The sequence below is a fragment of the Oryctolagus cuniculus genome, chromosome X (genome assembly GCF_964237555.1).
Source record: "Oryctolagus cuniculus chromosome X, mOryCun1.1, whole genome shotgun sequence".
NCBI classification, from domain to species: Eukaryota; Metazoa; Chordata; class Mammalia; order Lagomorpha; family Leporidae; genus Oryctolagus; species Oryctolagus cuniculus.
This window is the reverse complement of record NC_091453.1, coordinates 31,577,751-31,587,324: the sequence shown is the minus strand read 5'-3', so window position 1 is coordinate 31,587,324 and position 9,574 is coordinate 31,577,751.

The window sequence follows — 9,574 nt, the reverse complement described above, 5'->3', positions numbered from 1 at the left end:
ATTTGGTAAAGACATATAAACACTCTCATATATCATGTTTTATGACCTTCATCTCACAAAGTGAGAGCCACTTAAGTGAGCACTGGCCCTGACAGTCATTCAATAGAACCCAGAGAAAATTAAAAAGCGAGGCATGGTGGGCCTGGTACCACGTCCAGATCCCTCTTTATGCCTGAGGGCATTTCCCCAGCTGCTAGGAGTGTTGGCTGCTGTTGACTCACAGCTGAGCCCCCCCCCCCCCCAGCTGATGGTTTCTGCCTCCCCGAAGAGCACATCCGCTCCCTGGGGATAACCCACATCTAATTATTGGTTGAAGGTGGAGGGAGTGGAGAGGATTCATATAAAGGCCCAGTTCATCGGCCTCAGCGCATGACAACTTTAAAAGGCAACCCCAGCTCCAAAGCTCCTGGTGGGGTTGGCTGAGACCGCCTCTTCTGACTGCAATCAGTTCACCTCCTCCTCCCTGGTGCAATCCTGCTTCCCTTGCTCTCTCACAGGAAGTGTGCTTGGAGCATTCCCCCAGAAACCGCCAGCACACAGATCTCAGACTCTCAAAATCTGTTTCCTGGTGAACCCAACCTGTGCCAGGAAGGGACTTCCCCAGCTTCCCTGCGTTGTACTGGTCTAGTTTAGCTAAAGTTGAGCAAAGTTAGGGTACAGTCTGCAAGACTGCCTTTGCTTCTGACACGGAGTCCCAAGGGGGGGGGGGGCTCCCCGAGACCACCCACAGTTTGATAGTCCGCTAGAAGGACTCGCAGAACTCGGTGAAAGCAGGTTAGGCTCATAGTTAATGACAGCGACAGCATACAGACTGAAATCAGCCAAGAGAGGAGACTCAGAGAAGAATCCAGGGAAACTGCACATGGGGAGCTTCCAGCTGCCCCCCACCCCCCAGTGGAGTGACAGACAGCACCGACTTTCATGACAATACAAGCACAGTGTGGCCAACCAGGGACGCTCGCCTGAGTCATGGTGTCCAGAGTTTTTATTGGGGCTCAGTCGTGTGAACTTGGTTGTTCACTTGCATGGCTGATCCCAATCTCTAGCCCCTCTAAAGTTCAAACTGATATTGCGTGACTCAAAGCCCCCACCATAAATCAGATGATTGGACTATCTGATGTGACTGCACATCCCCCAGATAAGCAAAGACGTTTTTATCAGGCAGGATATTCCAGGGGCTTAGAGCGTCCCTAGAGTTGAGAGCAAAAGCCAGACCACTCCTTGGGTAAGGTTGAGTTTTTTACTACACAAGTTGTCAGGTGACGTTTGAAGGGAGAAAGTAGAGCTTGAAATTCCATAAGGGCCTGTTATCTGGAAGTCCCCAACAGAATGTGACTGGAGTTTTTTCGGCTATTGTATAACTTGCAGTCTCTCATTCTCTTAACATTAATGTTTTATAAATATGTCTGTTAGGGTGGCAAAGGGAAATGAATCTGAATTTGACTTTGAAGGAAGCAACAGCTTTCACTTCCTCCTCTTAAACATTAAAATAGTTTTGCTTAGAGAAGGAATGAGTTTGTCGGGAAAACAAGTAATGTATTTTCTGTTTTATTAAGATACATCATCAAATTTCATTTATTTGTGATGAAATGCCCCCTCCCTCCACTCTGCTTGTGAATGCTTACTATGTATCACTCTGGTTTGCTTCTCTGGGTATCTGAGTTGTGTAGCCACTAAAGATCATTTCCATCAAATGATACAGTTACACACGTAGACATGAGAGACATAAAGATTCTAGATGAATGCCACGGGACACCCCGTCCATGAGGCTGGCCCCACTCTCCTCACCCTCTATGACCTTTCTCATCATCAGTAAGATCTGCACAGCAACAAGCAGAAGCACCCCTCATATTTATGATGTCTAAAAACAATAATACAAACTCTGAAGTCACCATGGAAACTGCCTCCCACTAGCATTTGGCTTTCAGAGGTTTTTAGAAGCATTTATCCACAACAAATCAGCAGCGAAAAAAAATCGAGACAGATTGACCCTAATTATGAATGCCCATGCTTACTAGAGGGAGATTTACCAGGAAATAAAGAAGAAAAGGTCTCCAATTCAAACTTCATTAAACATTCATTTTCAGTAGCCTAACTTACCTACCTCCCAGAAAAATCCTCCAAAGGAGCATTTAAACTGCAGCTTTTGTAAGCGCTTGGTTATTACATATTTCATAAATATTCATATTTTAGGTAAATGTGCATTTGTGCTTTCTTTTTGAAAATCTTTTATTGATAAATTTGATACTTTTAGGACGCAAAATGGGTTGTCAGGACTAGAGAGCCCAATCATGACATGGAACTCTTGGAAAATATGAGCTCCACGTAACAGAATTTGACTTCAATCCAGACCCACCTGATATATTTAGTGCTGGCCTACTGGAGAGTGCCAGTCTGGAAGGGAGAAGAAAGGGAAGATTAAGCAAGAAGTAGATGCTCGCCAAAGATGTTATGTTAGAGCTGGCGATCAGCTTTGTTTGCAAAGTTGCAAAAGAAGGAGACGTCCACTTAAGGCAGAGGCAAGATTTAGATACTGCTTACTATCTTCAGGAGCCAGTAGCAAGTCAGGAGATCTAGTTTGTATCAAGAACTGAAGGTATGTGGCATTTCCGCCTGAAGTTTTTGTGTTTTCACCAGGAGAAACGCATCTCTCCAGCATTCTTGTTCCCAAAGCCCATTGTGCCTCTCTTAAGCCACTTAAAATTTTGCCTTATATCACAATTATTTTTGTGCCTGTCTCCGGAACAAAACCCTTGCAGAGTAGAGAATGGTGCTTACGCATGTTTCCCCCTCTGCAACCCACAGCCCAATTTCTTGCATATAGTTGGAGCTTACACATGTTTGTAAAATGAAAGCCCTCCTAGCTCTAATTAGTCCAAAGTTAAACCTAGGATACTTTTTAGTCCACCGAGAGGCTCTTTTTGATTTGGAGTAACCAGAAAATGATCTGCTTAATCTGGAAAACTCACTGATTCGTCTTATAATTTATAAAACTGCTTTTGAACATCTAATATGGAAAGCAATACATTTGCCTGTGTGGAGTATTTGGCATAAGATAACACACTTACAGTATAGTAAAGATCAAGGAGGAAATGTACTCGGTTTCCTGCTAGAATTGACTACTAGAATATTCATCAGTGAGGTAGGGAAAACAATGACCTTTCGGATAATTTGAATTCATGAATCTTTTCCAGATCAGAGATGGATTCGGAAAATATGACAGCCCACAACTTGTCCACCAATTTACTTCACCTGGATGATCACCAAGCGGCTACATAGTATGTCAGTCAATAAAACAACTTCAAGAGGAAAAATAGGACAAATGCTAATTTTTCAGTTCAGTAAACATTTTCTGATTACATATTTCTCTGTAGATAGCTGACTTAGGTGCTGATGGAGGAAACAGACATACCAAGTAATCGCTCCTACCTATTAAGCACCAGCCAGAGGCCATGGACTTTATTTTTACTTCCCAGAGCAACCCTGTAGTGTAGGGCTTGTAGCCACCATTTTAACCACTGGAGAATAGAGACTCAGGGAAGTCGGATAACTTTCCCAAAGTCACCTGGCTTGAAGGCAGTAGAGTCAGGATTTGAACCCAGGTCTGGCTCAAGATCCCATGTTAGTCCCTTCTTTCAAGGAGTTTCAAGTCCCTTTTATCCTGATTTGCATAATTAGATAATGAATTAAATAATAACAGTGACAAAAGAACCTATTCTTCCATCACTTCTTTGAGTTTATCTTTAGGTTACAGGTTACTAGATGGTAAAGATCCCACTGTGATTCTGTAACTTTCCGCAAAGCACCTACTACGGTGCTCAGTTCATAAGAAACCTTCAGTAAATACAGTGGTTTGATAAGTTTCTACTCAGCCTTATTTCTAGGGACTAAGCCAGTTAATACTTGTCATCTAAGGCTAAAAGAGGAAGGAAAAATAAGCATCCAACCTTATCTGATGCACATGATTTCATTTAAGTCTCAAAACCCTATGAACTAGGCTTTCTTAAACCCATTTTACAAATAAGAAAAAGCTGAGGCTAAAATGGAGTATCTAACGCAAGGTCTCAGAATCAGATGTTGATAAAGCCTGAATTGAAACACAGTTCTGTTTGACCAGAGTTTACTCTCAACTCGTTCACTTTCTCTGATACTGAAAACTCCATAGACTGTAAGATACACTGTTGATTTAATAAGAAATTTACAAAGGCATAGGAGCATTCCTTCATTAAATGAATAAGTTGATTGAAAAATATATACTAGTTGTATACCAATTTCAGAATGGGAAAATGGGTACCTTGCGAGGCCAGAAAATGAGGTACATTATATTTCTAATATGTTTTAGAGTTTGCTTTGAATGCTGATGTCAAAAAGGCGAAGAGAACTTCCATTATGTAGTATCAATGGTATTTACCAAAACGCTGAGAAGATTTAAAGATGCTAGGAGTTCAGTGCATACTTGCTTGAATTAGAGATTTCCTGTGCTCCTGTGAACAAGGCACACCAGCCACATGGCCTATTTCAAAGGCTTCAAACTGATCCGAAAACTTGTCAAGATAATTTTAATGAAGTTTTATAGGTTTTATAGTTCCATCACAGAGTTGGGGTTTTGTTATTTTTTTTTAAAGAATGTCTTCAGGAAAGCTTTTAAAAACAGCTATCCTCCCCAGTCTGGGAAGCTTCCCTCTCTCTCCACTCCCATGTCACACATGGTGGACCCCAGTTATCTCGGAGCTGCCTTACATCCCTGGTTTACCCAGATAAACCCTGACCCTGACTCTAATGCACGGTCCTGATAGGATTTGGAAAACTGTGGGAATGGAGGGGGATTCCCCACTGTCTTCTTACTCCAGGATACTATCCCTACTCACTAAAACAGAGTCTTTATCATTTCCTGGCCCTTGGAATTTGTAAATTTGTCAGACTCAAAATTTCTCTTAGTTGTGAGTTGGGGGTAAAAATAGATTTCTTTAATGGAGCTACCAGGTGCCCGGCACAAAAACATCAGGTCTGTAAGGATGGTCTAGGCAGGGGAAGTTAGGGAAAGAAGCTTTCTGGCTTCCTGGTGTATGTAAATGCATTTGATCCCAACGAATATGCTAAAAAACACCATAAAATACTGCCTCCTTTAAATTAGAAGAAATATGTTTCTGGTAAAACCAACCATAGCACAATAGTTTACAGTGATTTCTAAGGCCCCGTCCATTCGCTAGATGCCACATTCAGGATAACTTTTCTGATCCCAGCTCCTTTGTACTTTGCTTAATTTTTTAAGATTTATTTATTTTTATTTGAAAGAGTTACACAGAAAGAGGAGAGGTTCACTCCCCAATTGGCCGATCCGAAGCCAGGAGCCAGGAGCTTCCTCTGGGTCTCCCACGCGGATGCAGGGGCCCAAAGACTTGGGCCATCCTCCACTGCTTTCCCAGGCCATAGCAGAGAGCTGGATCAGAAGCGGAGCAGCTGGGTCCTGCACTGGAGCCCACATGGGATGCTGGCACTTCAGGCCAGGGCTTTTAACCCACTGTGCCACAGTGCCAGCCCCTATACTTTGCTTAATTTAATGATGCTTCATGGTTTAGGTGAGGACTAAGAGAAGGATGTCACCTATCCCTTCTAACATTCATTTTGTATTGATGTTTCCTGACAATGCAATAAAGCTAGAGGAGGACTGGAAACAAAGAGGCAATTTATTGTTATTTTGAAACAATGTGATCCTCTATGCAACAGACAAAGATTGGCCATAAAATCAACATAGAAATAATAGTGAAATTCCTATATATCGGTAATAACTAGTTAAATAATACAATAGAAAAAACAATTTACAATAACAGCAAAAATGATATACTAGCTAGGAATAACAAATGACAAGCAGATTTTTATGTGGAAAAGTATCAAATGCTATTCCAGGATATTGAAAACCATTTAATTTACTGGAATGATATACCTGTTCATTGGTGGAAGATTCAATATTTTTTTATAGATCTTTATTTAGAATTACAAATATTAAGAATAAAAAATGTATGCATTTCTCATTAAAATAACATCTTGGCTCAATATAAACTCTGCACTATGGTTCTAGTAGTACAATACCAACAGATAATACAAAAAAAGCATTTTTAAACTATACAAAAATTTCAAACAGAATATAATACTGTTTCAGTTTTATTATACATTAACATATATAAAAGTCTCATCTTATGAGACATCTAAAAGGATTAAAACCACTGCTACAACCCTATCTGAAACTCCAAATCTGAAAACAATTTATTATATTTTGACTTTATAATATTCTATATTAAAACAAAGAAAATTCCAAATACATATGTTTTTACAAGATTAACATTTTAGGCAGGGGTTTCCTAAAAAAAAAAAAAAAAAAGAAAACAAAACAAGCAAAATCAAACCTCTCTTCTGCATTTCACAGCACCGGTTACTATATTTGTTTTCCTTATAAAATCTTTTTACTTTATAAATTGTGTACTGTTGGATTTTAACCAGTAATCTGATTTAAAAGTTGTGCAAATAAACAAAAAATATGAAAATAGTGTGTTTTCAGTCTTCTTTATCTTAATAAATTTCATAATAACAGCACTTTTGCCCTGAATCAACGGGAAAAGACGTGCCAAATCCACTTTAAATGATATCAAGAGTACAATAGTTGCTTCCAATATCAATTGCCTTCAAAATAATGTAGAAATCCATGTTGCACATATTCAGAGCGGCTTGAGCCTGATGAGAAACCTGCATGCAAATAACACAAACAGAGACTGAGTGTAAGATGAATTATTCCAACTGCGTGGGACATTGTTTCTGAGAACTTCTTTTCCTCTATATAGGCTTCCTACACCAGATAATCTAAATGCTGGAAAACAAGGGAGACTTCAGTCTCCAATAAGTCCTTTTAGTGTACTGTACTGCTTAAATCGGCATTGCTGGCCAGAACTATATTAACATCTTTTATTACTTAGATACAGTATTACTTAGATACAGTAGCATTGCTTATGTTATGCATGTTGATTAGCAAGTATTTTTAAACTGAAAATGTCTGAAGATAAAATAATTTCATGGAAGAAAATGACCATTTTGAGGCCAGTGCTGTGGCGCAGTGGATTAAAAGCCCTGGCCTGAAGTGCCGGCATCCCATATAGGTGCCAGTTCTAGTCCCAGCTACTCTACTTCTGATCCAGCTCTCAGCTATGGCCTGGGAAAGTAGCAGAGGATGGCCCAAGTCCTTGGGCCCCTGCACCCACATGGGAGACCCGGAAGAAGCTCTTGGCTCCTGGCTTCAGATCAGTGCAGATCCAGTTGTTGCGGCCATCTAGGGAGTGAACCAGCGGATAGAAGACCTCTCCTTGTATCTGTACTTCTCTCTGTAACTCTTTCAAATAAAAAAAAATCTTAAAAAAAAGGAAATGACCATTTTTTTTATGTGCATGAATTCAACCCAACAATTTCAATCCAGCACTTTTCAATAGCCTGGGAAAGCAGTAGAAGATGGCCCAAGACCTTGGGCCCCTGCACCTGCATGGGAGACCCAGAAGAAGCTCCTGGCTCCTGGCTTCAGATCGGCGCAGCTTTGGCCATTGTGGCCAATTGAGGAGTGAGCCATGGGATGAAAGACCTCTCTCTCTCTCTCTCTCTCTCTCTCTCTCTCTGCCTCTCCTTCTCTGTGTAACTATGACTTTCAAATAAATAAATCTTAAAAAGAAACAGGTACATATGATATATACTTGCAATGTGACATGATTCTGTAGATTATTTCGTAATAATATGTAATTTATCATAATTTACAAAAGAAAACTTTGCTGTTTGTTGAAAGAAAATGAAGGAGCAAGAAAAAAATCATTACTGCATAATGCTAGATTCAATATTTTAATGTCAATTCTTACTAAGTTACTTTATATTAGTGCAACTTTAATTAAAACCCCACTAGAATATTTAATTTACTTTAACAAGCTGATTCTAAACTGCATATAAAAAGTAAAATTTTAATGAACATCAAGACATTTCTGAAAAAATACAAAGAAAGAATATATGCTTTGTGAGATACAAAGAATTATATAAAGGGGTAATTACGAAAACAGAGAATGGGGCTGGGGCCGGAGCTGTGGTGTCACGGGTAAAGCTGCCATCTGCAGTGCTGGCATCCCATATGGGCCCTGGTTCAAGTCCCGGTTGCTCCACTTCCCATCCAGCTCTCTGCTATGGCCTGGGAAAGCAGTAGGAGATCGTCCAAGTCCTTGGGCTCCTACAACCGCATGGGAGACTCAGAGGAAGATCCTGTCACCTGGCTTTGCATCTGCGCAGCTCCAGCCATTGTGGCCAATTAGGGAGTGAACCAGCGGATGGAAGACCTCTCTCTCTCTCTCTCTCTCTCTCTCTCTCTCTGTAACTCTGACTTTCTTTTCTTTTCTTTTTTTTTACAGGCAGAGTGGACAGTGAGAGAGAGAGACAGACAGAAAGGTCTTCCTTTGCCATTGGTTCACCCTCCAATGGCCGCTGTGGAGTTGGGCCATCCTCCACTGCACTCCCTGGCCACAGCAGAGAGCTGGCCTGGAAGAGGGGCAACCGGGACAGAATCTGGCACCCCGGCCGGGACTAGAACCTGGTGTGCCGGAGCCGCAAGGCGGAGGATTAGCCTAGTGAGCCGCGGTGCCAGCAACTCTGACTTTCAAATAAATTAATTAATTACTTAAAAAAAAAACCCAGAGGATTATTAGCATGGGAATAAATAGATGGGTAGAATACAATAGAGCTCAGAAACAGATATATGAAAGTTAATACAGAAATAACCTTATAAATCATTGCAGTCATTCCTAACTGTTCAATAAGTACTATCATGATATTTTTATCTCAATGTGCAAAATAATAAGTTCTTTCCTCTTATCACTGACAAGAACCAAATTTCAGATGAATACACTTGAATTTGGAAGTCAAAATTCAAGACTATTAGGAAAGAGTTAGGGCAATATCCTTATGTTTTCAGCGGAGATCATAAAAAGCATGAGTCACAAAGGGAAATATTCATAAATTAGACTACATTAAAATTTAACATTTCTGTATAAAATATATACTACAAACAACATTAAAAGTTGAGCAACCACTTAGAATATATGTGCAATGCATATAACTATCACATGATTGGTATGTAGAATGTATAAAGACCTTCTGTGTACTGATTAGAAATAGACAAACAAATCAGGTTTATCTATAAGTAAATTATATGAATGGGCAACTCATGGAAGAGAGTACACAGACAGCTAGTAAACATATAAAAAGAAGCTCAACCGCCAAGATATCAAAGAAATGCAAATAAAGGCAAAAATAGATTGCATTTCTATTTCAGATCAATCAAGATAAAAAGTTAGACATATCAAGTGTTGGGGCCAGCGCCCTGGCTCACTTGGTTAATCCTCCGCTTGTGCCGCCTGCATCCTATATGGGCACCGGGTTCTAGTCCCGGTTGTTCCTCTTCCAGTCCAGCTCTCTGCTGTGGCCCGGGAGTGCAGTGGAGGATGGCCCAAGTGCTTGGGCCCTGCACCTGCATGGGAGACCAGGAGGAAGCACCTGGCTC